The 27614-nt window shown below is 38.9% G+C and overlaps 1 long non-coding RNA gene across 1 annotated transcript; it reads right to left on the reverse strand.

Moving 5' to 3' along the window:
• Positions 1-1156: 1156 nt before the first annotated feature.
• LOC121878456 lies at positions 1157-27614 on the reverse strand. Its single transcript, XR_006091158.1, has 2 exons — positions 27404-27614; positions 1157-1260 (listed from the first exon to the last, which is right to left on the reverse strand). It is a non-coding gene; the product is annotated as an uncharacterized LOC121878456 (long non-coding RNA).

Consider the following 27614-nt stretch of genomic DNA (forward strand, 5'->3'; position numbering starts at 1 on the left):
CATTATTACCTCAAGTGTTTGGTCTTATTACTCAAGTTAAACCCAAACACATCTCATATGGCTACACGTAAGCCATTATTACCTCAAGTGTTTGGTCTTATTACTCAAGTTAAACCCACCAAACACATCTCATATGGCTACACGCAAGACATAAGCCATTATTACCTCAAGTGTTTGGTCTTATTACTCAAGTTAAACCCACCAAACACATCTCATATGGCTACACATAAGCCATTATTACCTCAAGTGTTTGGTCTTATTACTCAAGTTAAACCCACCAAACACATCTCATATGGCTACACGCACAAAGACATAAACCATTTCATGTTAGTTCAGCTAGAGTTAAATTGGTGCGGTGTTAATTTTTTATATGCCTGTTATCGAGATATAATTAAGAATAAAACCAAGATGATGTTATAATCCCTCAGCGATTGGTGTTGTTCGTCTTGAAAGTATTACAGAAAAAATCTAAATAAATAAATAAGAAGAAGAAAAAGTGGCCAAAACAATAGTAAGTTACAAGTCTTAACAATCACCAACCACCTATCGCTGCGTATATATGGACCCTCATTATCACAACGTCGTAATTTGAGGTTAACCACACTACGCTCTACCCCCACCGCCCGTCTACTGAAGAAGAACTCAACAGTATGTAAACAAGTTAACCTTTCCTTTCCTTCTTGACAATATTATCTTCAATACAACAACAACAACCCTGGCGCCGACACACACACGTCTCTCCTCCCTCTCTCTCTCCTCTCCTCTCTCTCTCTCTCTCTCTCTCTCTCTGTGTGTAAGGTAAAAACGTTCATGTCATCAGCCGTGGGAGATGTTGCAGCCAGTAAGAAAACAGTTCCGCTCTAACAACACTCACGAGGATGCCGTAACCCTCCTTGTCGGTCTCTCACTGACTCCCTCCTCCCTCGGTCCCACCTTCTCCCTACCTGCATCTCCCTCCCTCCCTCCCTCCCTCCCTCCTCTAACCTCCTCCATCCCCTCATACCTCCTTCCTAACCCGTCTCCTCCTCCCTCCTGCCTTGCTACACCACCACCTAGTAAGAGCAGCAGTAACACTCACCACCGATGCTGTTGCTATCATCTTCCGTGGTCGGGAGAGAAGGTCGGGACGGCTAGCGGTGGGTGTGCAAGTTCCGTATTTATTTATTTTTTTTTTATTTTTTTTTTTTTACCTCATAGGAGTCGTGGTGCGTCCTAGCCCAGTCTCGTGCTTCTTATCTTGGTGGGATGGCTCGGGCGGGTCTGGAAGGTAAAAGGCTTCCATATTAATTACGCCGAGAGTGACTTAATCCTATTTGATTATCACAGATAGCATATAATGGCCCCTCGACACACAAAGAGATAGATGACTCCACTACTTATTTTTCTACGTTAATTCCAAGTAAAAATACATAGCAGTTTGGATGATGGAAAATAATTTGTGTTAAGGGTTGGTAACTGAGGTGTTGGTGCTGGACGTCTGGGCAAGTAGGAGCCGCCGCCGCTTACCCCAACCTGGCTATCTTATTACCTGGGGGAGAAGGTGACGGCGAGCCAGCACACCCAGCCAAGCCAACCAAGGTGTACTAACCCACACCATCTTGACTATTGGTACTACTACTACTACTACTACTACTATTTAGCTCCTACTTCCTCTCCTTCCCTCTCCTCCCCCTCTTCCTCCTCCTAGTTCTACCATGGTCGTCTGGGTAGGTTAGCTAGAGTCGTGACCTCACCAATATCACCTCACAGCTTGTATGTCGTGGTGTGACTGTGATGGAGAGAGATTACCAGGAAGGATAAAGGTGAGGGAGGTGGATGGTGGAGGTGGATGTTGGAGATGAGGATAGTAGTTGAGGATATGTGGATGCTGGGGTCGTAGAGTGACCATGAGTGTAAAGTGTGGGTGAGTGACCAGGGTGTAAGTGTGGGCGTAGAGTGACCATGGATGTAAGCTGTGGGCGTAGAGTGACCATGGATGTAAGCTGTGGGCGTAGAGTGACCATGGGTGGAGGTTGTGGGCGGGACCAGCACCCACTACACCTCGCCATGACTCTCCATCTTGGGTGGTGGTAAAGACTCCATCTAGCGTCGGTCTGGTTAACCTTTACCATCACGGGGCCACCACCCTGTAAACAAAAACAACAACAACAACAACAACAACAACAGCAACAACAACAATAACACCACCAACAACAACAACTACAGTACACCAACAACAACAACAACTAACCACAACAACACCACCACCACCAACACAACAACATAACACCACCAACAACACAACACGTCACCAACAACAACAACACAACACAACAACAATAACACACCAACAACAACAACACAGTACACAACAACAACAACAACACCAACAACAACACCACCACCACCACCAACAACAACTACAGTACACCAACAACAACAACAACAACACAACAAACAATAACACCACCAACAACAACAACTACAGTACACCAACAACAACAACAACAACAACTACACCAACAACACCACCACCACCACCACCACCAACAACAACAACTACAGTACACCAACAACAACAACAACAACAACAACAACACCACCACCACCACCACCACCAACAACAACAACTACAGTACACCAACAACAACAACAACAACTACACCAACAACACCAACACCACCACCCACAACAACAACACCCTCAACAACAACAACAACGAAACGCTAAGTAATAAAAGAAAATAACTTAATTATATTTCAGCTCAGTAAATATCTGATGTCAAGTCTTTTACATGACGTCTCAAAAGAAAAACAGTAAAATCTTGTACAACTTTCTACCTCTGTGTGTACATTATGCTCTGCCTCTTTTCCTGTAACCAAAATTAAACATAAAATATCACGTTGGGAAAAAAATAATTGATTCAAATTTTGCATTAGCTGGTACAGTAGGTAACTAATAGCCGTCTCAGTCTTGGTTAATAGTTCCACAAGACGCAGTATGGTTTAAAGTAATCTGGATTTTAAATAACGTTTATTATATTAAACTTTGCTAAACCTCCCGTAAACACAAAACATTACCACAGTCAACAAAAGACTTCACGCGGGAAAGACTAGTCTCATTCACTAATTACTCAGGTGTCGCGGGAAAACAATGGGTGTCTCAATCTCCCTCACAGTTCACTTGACAGAAAACAAAAAGTAACTAAGAATGAATCGGCCAGGTTCCCGTGAAAACAATAAGGGAAGAAAACCTGGAGAAGAAACAAGTGAAGGTATAGGTTATGAAACACTTACGATCCGCTCTTAATCGTTTATAAAAAGGATCGTAACGTTGTATACCTTTCATAACATACTGAAATCCTCTATTGTGATCCTTGCCTTGATGAAAATAAACCTTGATCATCTATAGTCTATACAAATAATACGGCGTGGAACACCTCTTTACATATAGCATTCTCGAATCCCCTTTTGTAGGGTTATGAAGTGAGAATAATGATGCTTGCTATAGTCGTTGGTCAAGGAATAACAAAACAGTACTTTATTTATGGTGACTGGTTGCATCGTGTATTATTCTTCTTGAGTATAAAGGAATTAAACATTTATATAAAGGGTTCAATCCGACTTATCAAAGGATCATCGTATACTGAAAGGGTTAACTTCTCGTACATAAGGGATTAAATTCTCATATAAAAAGAGATTAAATCATCGTACTCAACGGTTCAATTAGTTGCGTAAAGTTCTTGTACTCAAAGGGTCAACCTGTCGTACTCAAGGGTTCAAGTTATAGTATTCGAGATGTTTTAATCCCGGGAAGAACTTGTTTCACTAGCTGGGTTATACAACAGGTGAGACAGGTAGATACCGTGTTGAGGTAAGAGGGAAGGGAGAAGGAGGCAAGAGGGAGAGAGAGGAGGAGGGCAAGAGGAGAGAAGGAGGAGGGCAAGAGGGGAGGAAGGAGGAGGGCAAGAGGGAGAGAAGGAGGAGGCAAGAGGGAGAGAAGGGAGGAGGGCAAGAGGAGAGAAGGGGGAGGGCAAGAGGGAGAGAAGGGAGGAGGGCAAGAGGGAGAGAAGGGAGAGGAGGAGAGGGAGAGAAGGAGGAGGGCAAGAGGAGAGAAGGGAGGAGGGCAAGAGGGAGAGAAGGAGGAGGCAAGAGGGAGAGAAGGAGGAGGGCAGGAAGGGAGAAGAGAGGAGGGCAAGAGGGAGAGAAGGAGGAGGGCAAGAGGGAGAGAAGGGAGAGGGCAAGAGGGAGAGAAGGGAGGAGGGCAGGAAGGGATATAGCGTGTTTAGTTTGACCTCGGTTGTCATGCCTCAAGGAAAACTCATTAACAGTGATTCAAACAATCTCTGCTATCTCTACCCACCCATCAGTACATCAGTAGCAGGTATAGGCCCACTGCACACACACACACACACACACACACACACACACACACACACACACCTTCCAAACCACCCTAACAAGACCGAACTATCCAAAAGGTCACGTAATCCCACAAGTTAGAGTTTCTCCCTTTAACTGGCAGGTATAAGGGACCCAACATGTAGTTATGGTAGAGTCACGGCGAAGTTACGACAACTTTACGACTACCAGTTACGTGTCGTAGGTTAAGGAAGGTAGTTAAGAATTTTTTTTTCTCGTGTCTCTGTTTACAGAGAAATTGAACGTAAAACAAGGATATAGATTCAGAAAGATTCGATGTTTTTTTTTTGAAACTAATAGTAACTTAGCGTAGAGTCTTAGTGTAATTCTAGAACCATTTTAAACGATATTCCTGGAAAAAGATTTTACCTAGATAATTTAATACACGGAACATTAACCATACGAAGAGATTTAGAATTAAACAGGGGATCAATCAACTTCACCTAACCTAACCTAACCTAACCCAACGAGGTGATTGAGAATTAAACAGTGGATCAACTTAACCAAACCGAACCTAACCTAACCCTGGGAAGTGATTGAGAATTAAACAGTGGATCAACTTAACCTAACCTAACCAAACCCTACGAAGTGATTGAGAATTAAACAGTGGATATTCTTAACCTAACCTAACCTAACCTAACCTAACCTAACCTAAACAAACCCAACCCAGCCCAACCTAAACCACACCAACCCAACCTAACCCAACCTAACCTACCTAACCCAACCAAACCAAACCCAGCCCAACCTAAACCACACTAACCTAACCCAACCTAACCTAACCCAACCAAACCAAACCAGCCCAACCTAAACCACACTAACCCAACCCAACCTAACCTAACCCAACTCCAACCAAACCAACCCAGCCCAACCCTAAACTACACTAACCTAACCTAACCCAACCCAACCAAACCCAACCCAGCCCAACCCAAACTACACCAACCTAACCCAACCCAACCAAACCCAACCCAGCCCAACCTAAACTACACCAACCTAAACCTAACCTAACCTAACCTAACCTAACCAAACCAAACCCAACCCAACCTAAACTACACTAACCTAACCTAACCCAACCCAACCTAACCCAACCCAACCCAACCCAAACCACACCAACCCAACCTAACCCAACCCAACCCAACCTAAATCCCAACCTAACCTAACCTAACCAAACCAAACCCAACCCAACCTAAACTACACCAACCTAACCTAACCTAACCCAACCTAACCCTAACCAAACCCAACCCAGCCCAACCTAAACTACACCAACCCAACCTAACCTAACCTAACCTAACCTAACCTAACCTAACCAAACCCAACCCAGCCCAACCTAAACTACACTAACCTAACCTAACCTAACCTAACCCAACCAAAACCCAACCCAGCCCAACCGAAACTACACTAACCTAACCTAACCAAACCCAACCCAACCCAACCTAAACTAACCTAACCTACACTAACCTAACCTAACCAAACCAAACCCAACCCAACCAAAACTAACACTAACCTAACCTAACCTAACCTAAATTAAGCTGGGTATGACGGCCGCAGCCAGGATTAACGGGTGTTTATCACTGCCCACAACCCCTACTTTTTACACACGCTCAATCACCTTCAATAACATGTGGCAAATACCGTGGGAGGTGATTTACATAGGTGTTAATGAGGGCTGGTAAGTCATTAGGGACGTGTGTACAGTGAATGGTCTAACCTTTCTTGTGACTGGGGGGGGAAAAGGGATCACGTGAAGATTAGTCACCCCAGCTTATTTCACGTGAACACCCAAGCTTATTTCACCTGAAGATTAGTCACCCCAGCTTATTTCACTTGATGAGTAGTCACCCCAGCTTATTTCACGTGAAGATTAGTCACCCCAGCTTATTTCACCTGTAGATTAGTCACCCCAGCTTATTTCACCTGTAGATTAGTCACCCCAGCTTATTTCACCTGTAGATTAGTCACCCCAGCTTATTTAACCTGTAGATTAGTCACCCCAGCTTATTTAACCTGTAGATTAGTCACCCCAGCTTATTTAACCTGTAGATTAGTCTCCTACCTATTTCACCTAAACACCCAAGCTTATTTCACCTGTTGGTTAGTCACCCCAGCTTATTTCACTTGAAGATTAGTCTCATCAGCTTATTTTACCTTAATATTAAACATTATTACTAGCTAAATATGACGTCACTAAAACCTAAAATATGACGTCACTAAACCCTAAAACATGACGTCACTAAAACCTAAAATATGACGTCACTAAAACCTAAAAGATGACGTCACTAAAACCTAAAATATGACGTCAGTAAAACCTAAAAGATGACGTCACTGTTTATCCTAAAAGGTGATCATCACTAAATAGCCTAAATAATGACGTCACTAAAATTCACTTGAAATATAACGTCACTAAATAACCTAAAATATGACGTCACTAAATAACCTAAAATATGACGTAACCCTAAAATATGATGTCACTTTTTCTAACACAGAATACGACGTCACTCTTGCTAACCTAAATAATGATGTCACCAAAACTAACCCAAAATATAACGTCACTAAAACGAACCTAAAATATGACGTCACTAAATAACCAAAAATATGACGTCACTAAATAACCTAAAATATGACGTCACCAACTAATTACTATTCATCCAGCACTTTAAAAATTACACTCTAAGTGGTTGTTCCTTAATAGTTGTGGGTGGTAAACGAGACCTTGTTCACCAGGGTTAATTAATTATCGGGGTTTATTAGAGGGCGATGAGTCATTAAGAGGCGAGTCATTAAATATAACAGCTTGGTGGAGTGGCACGTGAACAAGAACAACAATAATAACAACAACACCAAGCAATAACAAATATAATAACAACAAAAATAATAATAATAATAATGATAATAATAATAATAATAATAATAATAATAATAATAATAATAATAACAATAACAATAATAATAATTATAATAATAATAATAATAATAATAATAATAATAATAATAATAATATAATAATAATAATAACAATAATAATAATAACAATAATAATAATAATAATAATAATAATAATAATAATAACAATAACAATAATAATAATAATAATAATAATAATAATAATAATAATAATAATAATAATAATAATAATAATAATAATAATAATAATAATAATAATAATAATAATAATAATAATAATAATAATAATAATAACAATAAATAATAATAATAATAATAATAATAATAATAATAATAATAATAACAATAATAATAATAATAATAATAATAATAATAATAATAACAATAATAATAATAATAATAATAATAATAATAATAATAATAATAATAATAACAATAATAATAATAATAATAATAATAATAATAATAATAATAATAATAATAATAATAATAACAATAATAATAATAATAAATAATAATAATAATAATAATAATAATAATAATAATAATAATAATAATAATAATAATAATAATAATAATAATAATAACCTCCACCTGACAGTGTTGCCATAACCATCTCATTTCCTGGGGTGGGTGAGGATGATGTGTTCTGGCATTACTGCGGTAGTTAGTCATTCTCCAGCCAATCACCAGCGACAGTTACAACTCCTTACGACCCCATAACGACTCAGCACTACAGGCAGCGGGAAGGAGAGGAAAGGAAGGGGAAGGGGAGGGAGGGAGGGAGGGCTGCAGTAGACAGGTAAGCTGCTCTGCATAATGAAGTATTTTGAGGTTAACACAGACAGAGGTGATGACCCCCCAGCACCAGGCACTAGGTCACACACACACACACACCAACCAACCTTTACCTTGACAATAATGCGAATAATAATTACCTATAATTACTAACCAATTATACAACACAATATAACCAGTTACTTAAGTCAGCCTCTCTTTCTGCCTACATTAATACAATAAGTAAATACAAGTGAGTATTAAAGTATTTCCCATAATTCACTACCTGATTTAAAATACGCCGATGATTGGTCAAGGTTAGCCAATCAGTGACTTATTGATATGACGTCACGGATATTCATTGATAGGTTATGATGATCGCCTGACCAATCAGCGATCTGTCATTGCACCTGAAGAGTGCGTTGATTGGTCAAGATGGAATGAAAAACTATAATAATAATAATAATAATAATAATAATAATAATAATAATAATAATAATAATAATAATAATAATAATAATAATAATAATAATAACAATAATAATAATAATAATAATAATAATAATAATAATAATAATAATAATAATAATAATAATAATAATAATAATAAAATAATAATAATAATAATAAAATAATAATAATAATAATAATAATAATAATAATAATAATAATAATAACAATAATAATAATAATGGGACAAAAGTTACGTCACGTCCCCAACAAAATGTTTGTTTTGGTTTTGTCATGACGTAACAATGACGTAAGAGATAATAACATCCTCTATATCAAGGTTAGGTTAGGTTAGGTTAGGTTTTGTTAGGTTAGGTTAGGTTAGGTTAGGTTTTGTTAGGTTAGGTTAGGTTAGGTTAGGTTAGGTTAGGTTAGGTTAGGTTAGGTTATAAGGATGTAACAATACAATAATTTAATCACGAGTACTGAAGCCAGATTAAGGTTTTGTGACGTATCAATGACGTCAAAATGATGTCATGTATCGTCTCCCACAACGGGATGTCACTGTTATGGTATTACATAACGCCATCAGGTGTGTGTTAGTGACGTAAGGCTAAGAGGATGAACTACGTCTAGTGAAGGAATCAGAAGACTTGGTGACGCAACCGTGACGTAATCATGAAATTTACGACGTGTGGATCACATTGAACCTGATACTAATTTATGCATGACTGACAATAACAAGATGAGTTATGACGTATTGATGACGTCAGCAGAAATTTTCACTAAGTAACAGTGATTTTATAACGTTACGAAAAATTAGTTTGATATATTACGTTATGGTTAATTTATAACGTTGGTGACATGAGCAGGAACTTCCATAATTTATCCCGTTATAATAACATTTCCGTGACGAGTTACTGGCGAACAAAAAAAATAATTATTACATCATAATTACGAGGGATAATTCGACACTACAAGGTGACTCCGATAACTGTTAGACGCAGTAGTGACGTCAGCGCTTGTAGTAATGGCGTATGTGACGTCAATGCTTACAGTAATGACGAATTTAGGACGTCAGCAAACACGCTCCAATCAGTTCTTGTAATTATTGTGACGGAGTAAACGTTATTTTTAAGACAAACTCCTTTTTTTCTTACAGGGATTAGCCCACCCGGGTACAGGTCACTGACCCACATCAGGGCCTGGGGCGTAAAAATGTAATAATAATAATAATAATAATAATAATAATAATAATAATAATAATAATAATAATAATAATAATAATAATAATAATAATAATAATAATAATAATAAGAACAATAATAATAATAATAATAATAATAATAATAACAATAATAATAATAATAATAATAATAATAATAATAATAATAACAATAATAATAATAATAATAATAATAATAACAATAATAATAATAATAATAATAATAATAATAATAATAACAATAATAATAATAATAATAATAATAATAATAATAGCAATAATAATAATAATAACAATAATAATAATAATAATAATAATAATAATAATAATAATAATAATAACAATAATAATAATAATAATAATAATAATAATAATAATAATAATAATAATAATAATAACAATAATAACAATAATAATAATAATAATAATAATAATAATAATAATAATAATAACAATAATAATAATAATAATAATAATAATAATAATAACAATAATAATACTAATAATAATAAATAATAATAACAATAATAATAATAATAATAATAATAATAATAAATAATAATAATAATAATAATAATAATAATAATAATAATAATAATAATAATAATAATAATAATAATAATAATAATAATAATAATAATAATAATAATAATAATAATAATAATAATAATAATAATAATAATAACAATAATAATAATAATAATAATAATAATAATAATAATAATAATAATAATAATAATAATAACAACAATAATAATAATAATAATAATAATAATAATAATAATAATAATAATAATAATAATAAAGAAATACAAAAATGAAAAAAGATCAAGAGTGAGAAACAATATATGTACTGTATGTTGTGTTGTCAATAGTAAGAGAAACAATTGAGACCCAGCAATTGTGTGTAAATGAGGCAGAAAGTCAGATGAGCAACCTGGGACTTGGTCACATATGGCAGCAGGGTCTACCATTAGACAACACATTATGCTTCCTGTTTGGTAGCTGCCTACTACCTACTACCTACCAAAAGACCGTTATTTTAGACAGAAAACCGTTATTTTAAGACAGAAGACCGTTAGTTTGAAGACAGAAGACCGTTTGTTTGAAGACAGAATACCGTTATTTTAAAGACAATACCGTTATTTTTAAGACAGAAGACCGTTATTTTCAAGACAATACCGTTATTTTCAATACCGTTATTTTCAAGACAGAAGACCGTTATCTCGAATCACGAACAGACAACCGTTGTTGTGAAGCCGTAACAGACGAATCATACTGAAGAATTAAAAAGATGAGAAAAAATCACACACACACACACACACACACACACACACACACACACACCAAGTACCACCATCAGTGTCAGATACCATCACGACCTGTACCAGAAGAATACCAAGCATCGGCCCCACCATTAGTACAACGTTCCTCTCTCTCTCTCTCTCTCTCACAGCTTCCCCCAAGAACCTGATCTTCCACTTTTGTTCACTTCCTCCACCACCTAAGACATGGTTAGGTTAGGTTATAGGTTAGGCAATTACTGCTGGGTAGACAGAGGCAATTGAAATTGAAATTTTTTATTGACAATAAAAACCTACCACATCAAAGGTACAGGGTAGTACTACTGGTAGTCAGAGGTAAATGGCGTAAAGAAACTCGCCCATAGATTCATCCTGACCGGGGATCCAACTCACTTGTGAGGTGAGTATACTGGCCACATGTGTAATGGTCCCAAGTACACACACACCAGGACCATTATTAACTTCCAGTCCATCCAGGTTCCAGCACCCCAGACACACACCAAGTGCCTGGATTCACACCGAGCTGGTAGTTAAAGAGACCCTAACCGGCTTGCTCACAAAGGCCTGGACACTCCTGCGGTCAAGGTCTTATCGGCTCAAATACTCTCTTATCTCCCTCAACAGAACGACCCAGGCGGGTTCAAGGCTGGTCGAGGAACACACGTCAATGTGGGGGTTTTTCTCCCTCTCTCTTGTGTCCACATTTAAAGTATACAGACTTACGTGCATTATTCGCTAACCTAACGTCACATTATATAACCTAACTTAATATTATCTAACCTAACCTAAACTCCCAGGTAGCGTTAGTGTTTAATCATGAGGCAGGATAAGCTAGGGAGAGCAATGTACGAGAATATGTGATCTTATTCTCGTGTAGTGTCAGACTATCCCACCAAATTTACTAATCGTCTGTTCACTGCTTCCTCTATTATTATTTTTTTCCTCAGACTGAGTATCGGATAGAAATAATTTTCAACTGATAATTAAGACGTCAAGCAGATGGACACACCTTTCAGGTTCACTCAAGTCGAGGTATTTAGCGAAGGGTGACCACTAAAGGCCAACTATTTGTTGATATTGCCAGTTCAGTGAATCCAGAGGTCGTGTTTATTCCTTTACACACAGTCAGTACAATACAAAAGAATTTATATACTGATTCCCTCAACATTAATGTTCGTATGGTGTGTGCGACCTATGAGTCAACATAAATAACACTATCACCTCTTTACCGGACGTGGACAAAGAACTGGCACTGTGAACTTTACAAATATAAATGCATAAGGGACTTACATATTTGCACGTTAAAATAATATTAAAACAAGTGAGCATTGTTCCTGACATTGTTAGTGAGGGAAGGATGACGAGCCAATTTAACTAACACTAGAACCTCACACTGAGAAAATTACCTAAGAATGGGAAGGAAAGGTCAAGTCAGGTCAGTCCGCTTCAGTCACGGTTTCGAACTTAGGTTTCCTTTTAAAAGTCAGGTTAAAAATCCCTCGGAGAATAAGGTCGCCCTTCACTTGCAGATAACCTGTTAGTTACGTGCAGCCTTACTCAACCCTGCCGGCACCAAGAGGATTTGGTCGTGAGTCAGTGTAGGCTGAACCGAGTGTGTGAGGCAGTGTTCTAACAGGAGATTCACATTCTCGTTATCACGGTTGAAGCTCCTTGCTGAACACATTCGTGATGCTCGGCTGCTTCTAAACGACGTTATACCCTGATGTTTATACTACCTAAACCATCACACTTGAGTATGAATTTTACTTCAGGATGTTACGTCCTCAAACTAAGATTTTGGGCTACTACTGTACAGATATGTCATCTTAACTGTGACTTTGATCTGAGTATTATAATTATGGCTTTAAAATTGTATTCATAACGAGACGAGAAAAATTATAACCTTCTCTACAAACACAAGAATCAGCGTCACAATTATCTGACACTGTCTGCAGTTATACACAGTTACAGTTGAGAGCGGTTGTATCCGGTTCCACCCACTGTGTTGGCTGATTCAACTGTGCATTTGCCGAGTTAATTATGACTATAACATGAGAACTCCCGCCAGGAAACGGGGAAATTCACGGCTGATGGAGATTTACGCTGTTCCTTCAGCACCAGTTTACTGTACTTTTCCCGTCGTTTTCCAAAAATTCTTCGTGACTTCCACCATCATTACACATTCATAAAGAAGTTCACCTAAAATTCTAGAACTAACAGTAATATTTGTCTATAATGCATACACAAAGAAGCACATACTGTTTATATATTCTGTTTCTCACAATAATCGCTGATGATTTTCCGGACTTCAGTATTTGAAATTCTTTATGAAGACTTAAGTGAAGTATTGGAACACGGATAAAAAAAAAGATACACACGAGGCAACTGATATCACCTGTATTTCTCACTGTTATAGATGATAATGTGTCATGGTTGAGTATCTGAATATTGCCATGAAGAACGTTTATACAGAAGAACCTGGTAGCTGGAGTTCCCATCACAAACGACCCTTTCAAGGACGTCACAGCTTTCTTGCCAGGAATGACGGGAATAATTAAGTGATTACCGCTGATTCCCTTGTGTAAATATCTCCCTCCTTTATCCTTCCATTATCTCACGGGCTTCCTCTACCTTTTTCAACTTCCACTTAATACATGGGAACTATTGTCAACAAACTTTCCGCCTCAGTCTTGACACTTGAATACACACGGGAACCATTGTCAACAAGTTCCCCGCTATGATGTTAGAACTATCTGAGTACGAGAGGGAATTACTGATAATAAACTTTCCAGCCAAAATCTTTACAGTTAATTCTTGGCGGGAAACACTGTCAACAAACTTTCCCGCCAAAATCTTGACAAATAATTATTCTTAGCGGTAAACACTGTCAACAAACTTTCCCGCCAAAATATTGACATTTGAGTAGACGCCGGAGCGACCGTCAACACACTTTACAGCCAAAATATTGACATTTGACTTGGGTATACGAGGGAAATAAGAGACAAAACTTTTATTTTGCTCACCAAACACTGACCGGGATGACTATATAAAGACATCTTGTGAAAGGAGTCAAGTAAATTATAATCAGACAACTAGCTTACCGTATACAGAGAACTTGTTTCGCGTATAAAATATTGTGAAATTAATGCTTGCATGTATAAGATATATTAAAGAAAAAAATCCCCATATTGTAATAAAAAATACTGAACATTTATAAACAGCAATGTAGTGGAAACTGTGCTGTATACCTGTTATGTAAAGCTGTGAAATTAAGTGTTTAGGTAGAGAAATGTGGCATAGATATCGTGACGTCTGAAACATACATACATACATACATACATACATACACGTTAATAAGTCCTACAATACGAGTCTCCAAACGTATAAATAAGTCTCCATCACCAGTGGGAGGAAACCTGCACTCTTTAACTGCCGGTGAAAATAAGCCTGCTGTCCATCTGACCTTTTCCCTTCACAGCGAAAGTGCCGGCGTGGGTGGGTGGGTGTGTGGAGTGGGTGGGTTGGTGGATGGCTGGGGTGGATGGGTGGGTGGGTCGGTGGCTAGAATGGGTGGATGAATGGCTGGAGTGGGTGGGAAGGTGGGTGGGAAGGTGGGTGGGTGGGTACATGTTAGTGAAGAAGAGCCAATTCAAGAAGGGTCAAAAAGTTCTTTCAGTGAGTGAGTGAGTCAGTCAGTCAGTCAGCACGTCAGTTAGTTATTCAGAAAGCCAGCCAGTCAGTCAGTCATTTAAACATTTGGGCGGTTAGACATCCATATGGGCGGATAGGCGAACCGAAGTGAGAGGAACGATCGACTCACAGAACCAGTCATAAGGTGAAAGAGTTAGTTAATGAACCACGCTAAAGGGCAGGAGAGAGAGAGAGAGGTTGTGGCAGTGCGAGCTAGTTAAAAGGAGAGGAGAGAGAAAAACAGACACACAAAACAAAGAGCAGACAGACAGGCAGACAGACAGGAAGGAAAAATGAGACTGGAATGAAAAGAAGAAAGATGGAAATAGAATGAAGAAAAATTAAAATAGTCAAGGGAGATATGTCGTCCCTTCCCCATAACACCTACACTCACCCTTCGGCACCTCACCCTTCGGCACCACCCACACCTTTCAGCACCTCACCCCATTCACCCTTCGGCACCTCACCCTTCAGCACCTCACCCTGGCACCTCTTCAGCACCTCACCCTTCAGCACCACACCCTTCAGCACCTCACCCTTCAGCACCTTACCCTACACAACCTCACCCTTCAGCACCTTACCCTACACCACCTCACCCCAGCACCTCACCTCAGCACCTCACCCCTTCAGCACCTCACCTTTCAGCACCTCACCCTTCAGCACCTCACCCTCCAGCACCTCTGACACCTATACCTGACCCTTCAGCACCTCACCTTTCAGCACCTCACCCTTCGGCACCTCACCTTTCAGCACCTCACCGTTTCCTCACCCTCCAGCACCTCACCCTTCAGCACCTCATCCTTCAGCACTTCACCCTTCAGCACCTCACCTTTCAGCACCTTCTCTGACACCTACACCTCACCCTTCACACCTCACCTTCAGCACCTCACCCTTCAGCACTTCACCCTTCAGCACCTCACCTTTCAGTACCTCTGACACCTACACCTCACCCTTCAGCACCTCACCCTTCAGCACCTCACCTTTCAGCATCTCACCCTTCAGCACCTCACCCTTCAGCACCTCACCCTCCAGCACCTTCTCTGACACCTATACCTCACCTCCAGCACCACCTTAGCCTCCACCAGCACCTCCTCCACGCTGCCCTACACCCCTAGGTGACAAGCCTCAGGGGTCACCTTCAGGGTAACCCAGTGCCTGGGGCCACTGCCTTGGGTGGCATTCTCTCCACCGCCGGGTCTAGGAGGCTAAGAGACCAAGGGCAGGAGGGGGGGGAGGGAAGGCAATAAGGAGGAACGAATGGAAGGCTTAGGGGAGAGAGTGAGGGAGGGAGGAAACCCTGAGGGAGACCAGGGAGGGAAGGTTAAAGGAGGGAGACAGGAGGGAAGGTTAAAGGAGGGAGACAGGAGGAAGGTTAAATGGAGGGAGACAGGAGAAGGTTAAAGGAAGGGAGACAGGGAGGGGAGGTTAAAGGAGGAGACAGAGAAGGAAGGTTAAAGGAAGGGAGACAGGGAGGGAAGGTTAAAGGAGGGGAGGAAGGTTAAAGAGAGGGAGGGTAGTTTTATGGGGTCTTTGTGAAGGACCTCATTATCACTCGTTATGTGGCGGCTGTTCACACTCTCTCTCTCTAACACACTGAAACACCTCCAAATACCTTCAAACACATTACATATATATACTTTCCAACTCGCCCCCCTCCCACACACATATTTACTGCCGAGGTCAACACAGAGTAACAAGAATGAATACCTTGAGACAGAAGAAAAAAGATACCTCGAGTTATTTCTCACCTCACCAAGGCCTTTTGGTTATTTCTTTTAATTGGCATGAGAGAGAGAGAGAGAGAGAGAGAGAGAGAGAGAGAGAGAGAGAGAGAGAGAGAGAGAGAGAGAGTTTTCTTCAAATATTCTTAAACCAACCAAACAACCAACTTTAGTCTCTCAAAGTTTTACTATTCAAAACATCCTTTTCTTCTAAATTTCCCCCAAAACCCAATTGAAAACACTCAAACCTAACCTAAACCTAACCAACTCAACTTAACCTAAACTAACCTAACCTAAACCTAACCAAACTCAATTTAACCTAACCTAACCTAACCTAAACCTGACATAACCTAACCAAACCCAACTTAACATAACCTAACCAAACCTAACCTAACCTAAACCTGACATAACCTAACCTAACCTAACCTAAACCTGACATAACCTAACCAAACTCAATTTAACCCAACCTAACCTAACCTAAACCTGACATAACCTAACCAAACCCAACTTAACATAACCTAACCAAACCTAACCTAACCTAAACCTGACATAACCTAACCAAACTCAATTTAACCTAACCTAACCTAAACCTGACATAACCTAACCAAACCTAACCTAAACCTGGCATAACCTAACCAAACTCAACTTAACCTAACCTAAACCTAACCTAACCAAACCCAACTTAAGCCAACCTCCTCAGAAGCGAGAGAAAAGAAAAACCAACATCAAAATAATGCCGACAGCTGTAAGAGATGAACCTCCCAACAGCTGTTCCCACGAAACGACCTAATTGCCTTGTAACGACAGCCACCAGACCAGCCGTAGTGTGATACTCAAAGTCTCTCACAAGATCCTACTGTGGGAGGGGGAGAAGGGGGGGAGGTAATTATCTTTATCTTGTGGTGATGGGGAGAGAGAGAGAGAGAGAGAGGAATATTAGAGGGTGGGGAGGAAGAGAGATGGAGAGGGGAGAGGGAGGAAGAACAGAGGGGTGAGGGGGAGAGAAGAGAGGAGATGGAGGAATATTAGAGGAGGGTGGGGAGAGGAGAGGATGGGGAGGGAGGGAGGGAGGGAGGGAGGAGGGAGGGAGGAGAGGGTGGGGAAGGAATGAGAGGAGAGGAAGTTTTTTAACTGTTAACAAATTTATTGGCAAAGCTTGTAGTACAGTTTGTCTATTCTGAGGAATTCAGTCAGGTCTTGACACTGAGGGTGGTATCACTGTTCACTGCCACACAGGACAGAGGTTCATATACAGTAGAAGTCATATTCTATTTGAGGACTAATCAGTGTGGGCTAGCAAATTTTGGATTGACAGCAAGAATGTCCTCAAGCACTCCTGATTCAATGTAGTAATTACGTAGTTCATGATACAATAAGCCAGGTGGCCTGAAGTCTTTGACAGTGTCACATTCAATGGGAGGGGGAAGAAGAGAGGGAGGCGTAGGAAGAGGTGTGGAGGGAGTAAGAGAAGCAGGAGGGAGGGAGGGAGGGAGGGAGGATGAAGATAAAGGAAGATTACAGAGTGGTGGGAGAAGAGAAGAGGAAGGAGATGGGGGAAGAGAAGAGGAAGGAGATGGAGGAAGAAGAGAGGGTGGAAGGGGAGGGGGAAGAAGGAAGTGAAGGGGGAGGTAAAAGATAGGAGAGGGAGGAAGCAGAGAGCAGGTTAAGTTAGTTTCGGTTAGGTTAGTTCTGGCAAATTTAAGTGTGTGTGTGTGTGTGTGTGTGTGTGTGTGATAAATAATAATAATAATAATTAACGGTTTATTGAAAAAGTTCTGCAGCCCGAAGGCTAAAAATATACATTGGACATAAATGACTTATTACATACATTGGTGTTTTAACAAAAGCCTTCATTAGAGAAAGGTGAAGGAACATACAGTGAACATACAGATTAATGCAGGTGTTGAACAGCAAACACGTGGTGTAGTAATTCCCTCACAGATGGTGCTATGAAGGACCTCACGTGGTGTAGTAATTCCCTCACAGATGGTGTTATGAGGGGCCTGACGTGGTGTAGTAATTCCCTCACGGATGGTGTTATGAGGGACCTGACGTGGTGTAGAAATTCCCTCACAGATGTTGTTATGAGGGACCTCACGTGGTGTAGTAATTCCCTCACAGATGGTGCTATGAAGGACCTCACGTGGTGTAGTAATTCCCTCACAGATGGTGCTATGAAGGACCTCACGTGGTGTAGTAATTCCCTCACAGATGGTGCTATGAAGGACCTCACGTGGTGTAGTACTCCCACAGATATGAAAGCAGTGAAGGACCTCACGTGGTGTAGTAATTCCCTCACAGATGGTGCTATGAAGGACCTCACGTGGTGTAGTAATTCCCTCACAGATGTGTTATGAGGGACCTCACGTGGTGTAGTAATTCCCTCACAGATGGTGCTATGAAGGACCTCACGTGGTGTAGTAATTCCCTCACAGATGGTGTTATGAGGGGCCTGACGTGGTGTAGTAATTCCCTCACGGATGGTGTTATGAGGGACCCCACGTGGTGTAGTGTACTCTCTACGGATGGTGTTATGAGGGACTACGTGGTGTAGTAATTCTCTCTCACAGATGTGTTATGAGGGACCTCACGTGGTGTAGTACTCCTCACAGATGGTGTGTTATGAGGGCCCCTACGTGGTAGTAATTCCTCACAGATGGTGTTATGAGTGGGACCCCCACGTGGTGTGTAGTAATTCCTCACGGATGGTGTTAGGAGGGACCTCCTACGTGGTGTAGTAATTCCTCACAGATGTGTTATGAGGGACCTCACGTGGTGTAGTAATTCTCACAGATGGTGTAAGTGAGGACTCACGTGGTGTAGTAATTCCCTCACAGATGGTGTTATGAGGGACCTCACGTGGTGTAGTAATTACCTCACAGATGGTGTTATGAGGGACCTCACGTGGTGTAGAAATTCCCTCACCGATGTGTTATGAGGGACCTGACGTGGTGTAGTAATTCCCTCACAGATGTGTTATGAGGGACCTCACGTGGTGTAGTAATTCCCTCACAGATGGTGCTATGAAGGACCTCACGTGGTGTAGTAATTCCCTCACAGATGGTGTTATGAGGGGCCTGACGTGGTGTAGTAATTCCCTCACGGATGGTGTTATGAGGACCTCACGTACGGTAGTAATTCCCTCACAGATGTGTTAAAGGGACCCTCACGTAGTGTAGTAATTCCCTCACAGATGGTGTTAAGAGGGACCTCACGTGGTCATAATAATTCCTGGGATGGTGTTATAGAGGGACCTCGTGGTGTAGTAATTCCCCTCACAGATGGTGTTATGAGACCTCCGTGAGTGTAGTAATTCCCTCACAGATGTGTTGTATAGGGGACCTCACGTGGTGTAGTAATTCCCCTCACCAGATATTTATGAGGGACCTCACGTGAATAGTAATTACCTCTGGAGATGATAAGTGTTATGAGGGACCTCACGTGGTGTAGAAAATTCCCTCACCAGATTTGTTATGAGGGACCTCACGTAGTGTAGTAATTCCCTCCTGGTTGTGTTATGAGGAACCTCACGTGGTGTAGTAATTCCCTCACAGATGTGTTATAGAGGACCCTGACGTGCCAGCGTAATTCCTCTGAATGGTGTGTAGGGACCTGGCGTGGTGTAGTAATTCCCTCGCAGATGGTGTTATGAGGGGCCTCACGTGGTGTAGTAATTCCCTCACAGATGGTGTTATGAGGGACCTCACGTGGTGTAGTAATTCCCTCACGGATGGTGTTATGAGGGGCCTCACGTGGTGTAGTAATTACCTCACAGATGGTGTTATGAGGGGCCTCACGTGGTGTGGTAATTCCCTCACAGATGGTGTTATGAGGGACCTCACGTGGTGTAGTAATTACCTCTGGTGTTGTTATGAGGGACCTCACGTGGTGGCGTAATTCCCTCACGGATGGGTGTTATGTGAGGACCTCGTGGTGTGCGTAATTCCCTCTGAGATGTGTTATGGGGAACCTCACGTGGTGTAATGAATTCCTCACAGATGGTGTTGCGGACCTCACGTGGTGTAGTAATTCCCTCACAGATGGTGTTATGAGGGACCTCACGTGGTGTAGTAATTACCTCACAGATGGTGTTATGAGGGACCTCACGTGGTGTAGAAATTCCCTCACCGATGTGTTATGAGGGACCTGACGTGGTGTAGTAATTCCCTCACAGATGGTGTTATGAGGGACCTCACGTGGTGTAGTAATTACCTCACAGATGTGTTATGAGGGACCTCACGTGGTGTAGTAATTCCCTCACAGATGTGTTATATGAGTGAGGTGTGGTCCCAGGCCTTCCTCTGGTAAACGGATTAACACATTGCTGGTTGTTGCTGGGTCTCACGGGCAGTTATCACTGGGTACCTGGGACCTCACTGTGTGAAGGTTAACCTGGGTACGACTCAGCTGTTACTGTTGAGTTGTTCTCACTGACTTAAACACTGTTCACCTCTGTTAAACACTGGTTCCATTCCTTTCCTAAATGAACTTGTAACTTCTGGAGAAAACTTGTTGATATTCCGGTGGGGAGGAGGGTTCAGGGGAGGGAGTTGGTATGGGCCAACTTAACAGTTGACCTGGCTGCTCCCAGAGGAGCGCCAGGTACGTCTTGACCATTCAGTGTGTGTGTGTGTGTGTGTGTGTGTGTGTGTGTGTTATTACTCTATAGTACATACATGTATTCCTGAAACTGCAAGTGACTTTGAGTAGGCCGATACATAATGATTGTGTGAAAAATTATATACCAAAGGATTTCCCCAGTTAAAAATACATATAACTTCCTGTATCCTTATGTACCAATGGTGTATTTCAAATAGGCTTATAAATATACGTCCAAGGTATAAATTTTTCATAATTTATAAAAGTTTTTAAAGTAATAATTAACTCTATGTAGGTTGTGGTAGACGTTAATGCATGTGTTAGGTGTTGTGATCTAGGAACGATGTGTTAGTAAGTAAACTGGTGTTATTCCCGAGTTGAATTATTCACCGTAAAGATTTGTTTTAATCGTCCCCTTCGTTTCTTTACGGGGAAATATATTTTCCGCTTTGTTTAAATCTGACCTTAATTTTCTTTGGAAAATCTCCATTTATGAGAAAATGTCAAAGCAACAGAACTAACCAAGCAAAGAAACTTACCTAAGCTAACCTAAGTCCGCTCCCCGGACCCCCGTCATATTAAACAGAAAGTACTTAATTTGGACTTTGGTCCCACGGAAAGCGTCATGGTGTAAACAAACAGACGACACGAGGTGACCGCAGATTTTTCGGAGGAGTATTTACGGTAAATAATTTAGCTTTCGACATTACCGTCAAAATAATGACTATCCAAGAATGTTGAAAGGTAACGTAACTAATATCTAAAGTCCAAATAGCAAAATATTTATACTTTCTATAGAGACTGGCGGGGACATTAAAACGAATCTTATTCATAGCTGCTCCATCACTCTGGTGTAACGTGAATAATCGTACCCTAGCGACTACTGCTGTTCACAAAATTTTCTCTCTCCCTCTCTCTCTATGATCTACTTTCATACTCTGTTTCACATATCCACGTCTCTCTATGACCTCAAAATCATTTAACCTTCGCGCCAGCAAGTAAAATTTTTCAGTGATTGCGTCAAAACAAGAAGAGATTGAGAAAATTTACAAAATGCCACCGTTAATGTCAAAAACCTAAAAGACACTAACCTCTACTCTGACTCTTCGCCATCTTACGTAAAAAATGGATTTCTTATCACCATGGTCAGTCAGGCAAACAATAAACAAAAACTCAGGCGCAAATCGCTTGTCCCCTCTGGCCGTGTCTGGAAGAACTACGAGTTTCCCGCGCCAACATTTATCCCGATGATGTAATTCTGACTTTGGTTGACTGTATATATGTCGGTCAAGTGCAAAATAATCTTGGTGTCAGGTTATTGGCTCCCATGTGAACTCGCCGACGACAATAAAATTACCCTGACCCGATAAACATTATGATTATGGAATGATTTGCGAGGGAAAGGCGCCAGAAGTCACGTCTCGGGTTCAATGTCGAACGCTCAGGGGTACAGCTTTCATGACGTCAGAGCGTCATTACTACCTCGCTCTGGTGATATGCTTGCCGCTGTATCTTTTATTTATTTATTTTTATTTTTTTGCTAAGTCAGGGTGAGAAAAATCTTGAACTCAGGTATTTTGGTATCTTATGAAAGTGAATAACTGAGGCTAAATAATATGAAATCTACTGAACTGTTCCAATGACAGACTAAACAAAGGATTGCTATGTTATAGTAAATATTCTCAATATCTCGAGTTTTTCACTATAAAAAAATTTATGAAGTTTTAATTGTGGTGTTTTTCTACTTTAATAATAATAATAATAATAATAATAATCAATGAGTAAATAATTCGTATTTAATACTTATTTGCATGACATTTAAAAAATTCATTGTGACAAACTATTGAAAACCAAAATATTTAATCGAAAAACAACAGAGGAAAAACAGTATTCATCACTGAGCAACACAGGTCATGTCAAACCTGCTAAATTAATATATATGGGGAGTGAAGCGAAGTTTACCTAGCGTTATACACATATGGAGTCACCACCTAACACATGTGCACCTCACCTAACACAAACGCACATGTGCACACAGGGTTAAACACACATCAATACATCTAATTAATGTTTTAATGTACTTATTCTATCATTTACGCACATATTTGATGATTCAGGAACTCTGTAAAATGATGCACACTTCAACACCCACCCACCCCCGCACACAATGTACACCCAGATTCATACACCCCCACCAGATATTGTAAATCCGGAATAAAACACACCCACCTAAGTACACCCTTGATAACAAACACAAACACGTGTACGTACACCCAGTAGGTTAATAACACGCCTGACAACAACACACTCGTTTACAAGGGCGTGGCCACACCGACTAAGTGGGAGTGGACACACCGCCTAAGTCGGCGTTATCGTACCCTTGCCTCGACCCCTGACAGAGGTACAACAATGTCTCAAACCTTTCTTCTTGAGAAATAAAACTGTCACCAAGAATAATTTAAGATTAAGAAAACAGAACACAATGTGTTTTTTTTTTTTGCTTTTATTTGATACAGAGTCTGCCTCTCCTGACCTGACTGATAATGTTTTATTTTTCACACAAGGGGAGTTTTCTCTCGATTATGTGTAGTTTTATTATTATTATTATTATTATTATTATTATTATTATTATTTTTATTATTATTATTGTTACTCTTGGTGCTTTAATACTGGTTTAAATCTTACATTAGGAGAGTACTGGTGTGTGGTGATTAGTTAGAAAGGGCGGATCCTAAATGGTCTCAGTCAGTCAGTAACATTATCAGTCAGTCAGTTAACCAGGCAGTCAGTCAGGGGTAGCATTTAGAGAACTGACAGAAGTAGCAACAACTTTTCATATTGTTATCATAAAATAATAAAATCCAATAAACCACGCCCTTCCTAACAATCTACAGTATAATTACGTAGGTCACAACTATATTTTACGAGCTATAAGATTCATTGAGTCATACCCTGATTTAAGGTATATACTGTATATTTCTGGGTTACCTAAATCAATTAGATATTATAAAAGTATTAAATAAAAACATATTCCCTAAACATATTGATTATAAATTTGTAAGTAGTGTTAATGAGAACTGCCACACAAAAGTCTGAAGCACTATAGATTATAATTATCAGCGAAATAACTCTAGTTGTTCTATACTACAGTTTCAACTATCAAGCAATGGTCATTACAACACAAACTGCACTAATTACAAACACTGTCATACACTTTACTATCATACACTTTACTATCATACACTTTACTATCATACACTTTACTATCATACACTTTACTATCATACACTTTACTATCATACACTTTACTATCATACACTTTACTATCATACACTTTACTATCATACACTCTACTATCATACACTTTACTATCATACACTCTACTATCATACACTTTACTATCATACACTTTACTATCATACACTCTACTATCATACACTCTACTATCATACACTCTACTATCATACACTTTACTATCATACACTCTACTATCATACACTTTACTATCATACACTTTACTATCATACACTCTTTATCATACTGCCTCTTTCTATCACCCTTTACTATCACACACTTTACTATCATACCTTTGCTATCATGCCTTTACTATCATGCCTCTACTATCATACACTCTCTTTATCATGCCTCTGCTATCGTACACTTCCTATCACCTTTACTATCATACCTTTACTATCATACACTTTACTATCATACACTCTACTATCATACACTTTACTATCATACACTTTACTATCATACACTTTACTATCATACACTCTACTATCATACACTTTACTATCATACACTTTACTATCATACACTTTACTATCATACACTCTACTATCATACACTCTACTATCATACACTTTACTATCATACACTTTACTATCATACACTTTACTATCATACACTTTACTATCATACACTTTACTATCATACACTTTACTATCATACACTTTACTATCATACACTTTACTATCATACACTCTACTATCATACACTCTACTATCATACACTTTACTATCATACACTTTACTATCATACACTTTACTATCATACACTTTACTATCATACACTTTACTATCATACACTCTACTATCATACACTTTACTATCATACACTTTACCACACTTTACTATCATACACTTTACTATCATACACTCTACTATCATACACTTACTATCATACACACTACTATCATACACTTACTATCATACACTCACTATCATACACTTTACTATCATACACTCTACTATCATACACTCTATCACACCTACTATCATACACTCTACTATCACACACTCTCTATCATACACTTTACTATCATACACTTTACTATCATACACTCTTTACTATCATACACCCCACTATCATACACTCTACTATCATACACTCTACTATCATACATTTACTATCATACACTCTACTATCATACACTTTTACTATCATACACTTACTATCATACACTTTACTATCATACACTTACTATCATACACCTTTACTATCATACACTTTTTACTACATACACTTTACTATCACACACTCTACTATCATACACTTACTATCATACACTCTACTATCATACACTTTACTATCATACACTTTTACTATCATACACTTTTACTATCATACACTTTATTATCATACACTTACTATCATACACCTACTATCATACACTTTACTATCATACACTCTACTCATACACCTCTACTATCATACACTTACTATCATACACTTTTACTATCATACACTCTACTATCATACACTTTACTATCATACACTTCTACTATCATACACTTTACTATCATACACTTTACTATCATACACTCTTACTATCATACACTTTACTATCATACACTTTACTATCATACACTTCATATCATCCTTTTATCATACCTCTATCATACACTTTACTATCATACACTTTACTATCATACACTTTACTATCATACACTTTACTATCATACACTTTACTATCATACACTTTACTATCATACACTTTACTATCATACACTCTACTATCATACACTTTACTATCATACACTTTACTATCATACACTTTACTATCATACACTTTACTATCATACACTCTACTATCATACACTTACTATCATACACTTTACTATCATACACTTTACTATCATACACTCTACTATCATACACTCTACTATCATACACTTTACTATCATACACTTTACTATCATACACTTTACTATCTTTACTTTACTATCATACACTCTACTATCATACACTCTACTATCCACACACTTTACTATCACACTTCCACCTATCATACACTTTACTATCATACCTTTACTATCATACACTCTACTATCATACACTCCTATCATACACTCTACTAACTCTTTTATCACACTTTACTATCATACACTTTACTATCATACACTTTACTATCATACACTCTACTATCATACACTTTACTATCATACACTTTACTATCATACACTCTACTATCATACACTTTACTGTCATACACTCTACTATCATACACTCTACTATCATACACTTTACTATCATACACTTTACTATCATACACTTTACTATCATACACTTTACTATCATACACTCTACTATCATACACTTTACTATCATACACTCTACTATCATACACTTTACTATCATACACTTTACTATCATACACTATACTATCATACACTTTACTATCATACACTTCACTATCATACACTTTACTATCATACACTTTACTATCATACACTTCACTATCATACACTTTACTATCATACACTTTACTATCATACACTTTACTATCATACACTCTACTATCATACACTTTACTATCATACACTTTACTATCATACACTCTACTATCATACACTTTACTATCATACACTCTACTATCATACACTCTACTATCATACACTTTACTATCATACACTCTACTATCATACACTTTACTATCATACACTTTACTATCATACACTCATACACTTTACTATCATACACTCTACTATCATACACTTTACTATCATACACTTTACTATCATACACTTTACTATCATACACTCTACTATCATACACTTTACTATCATACACTTTACTATCATACACTTTACTATCATACACTCTACTATCATACACTCTACTATCATACACTCTACTATCATACACTTTACTATCATACACTTTACTATCATACACTTTACTATCATACACTCTACTATCATACACTTTACTATCATACACTTTACTATCATACACTTTACTAATCTCAAAGCCAGGGAGATGATCAAGTCGTTGTGAGTGTCAGCTGTTTGTAGTGCCTCTTTGTGCTAGTGACCACCAATAACTTTATCTTACCTCAGCGTTAACAAGGAGATGCTTCAATATATCGGGGGCTTGATTTTTGCTAACAATGTTTCCATCTGCTGACAGGTAAGTTGTTGTGGTTTGTCTTAAATCCAACGTTATAATTTTAAATATATAGTCGTTGTTCGTGTGTTTCCAGTCACAGGCACACGCGCGCACGCACACACACCATGATAGTAACCAACCCTTGTCACCTCGGCCG

This window comes from Homarus americanus, unplaced genomic scaffold (genome assembly GCF_018991925.1).
Source record: "Homarus americanus isolate GMGI-L3 unplaced genomic scaffold, GMGI_Hamer_2.0 scaffold41027, whole genome shotgun sequence".
NCBI lineage: Eukaryota > Metazoa > Arthropoda > Malacostraca > Decapoda > Nephropidae > Homarus > Homarus americanus.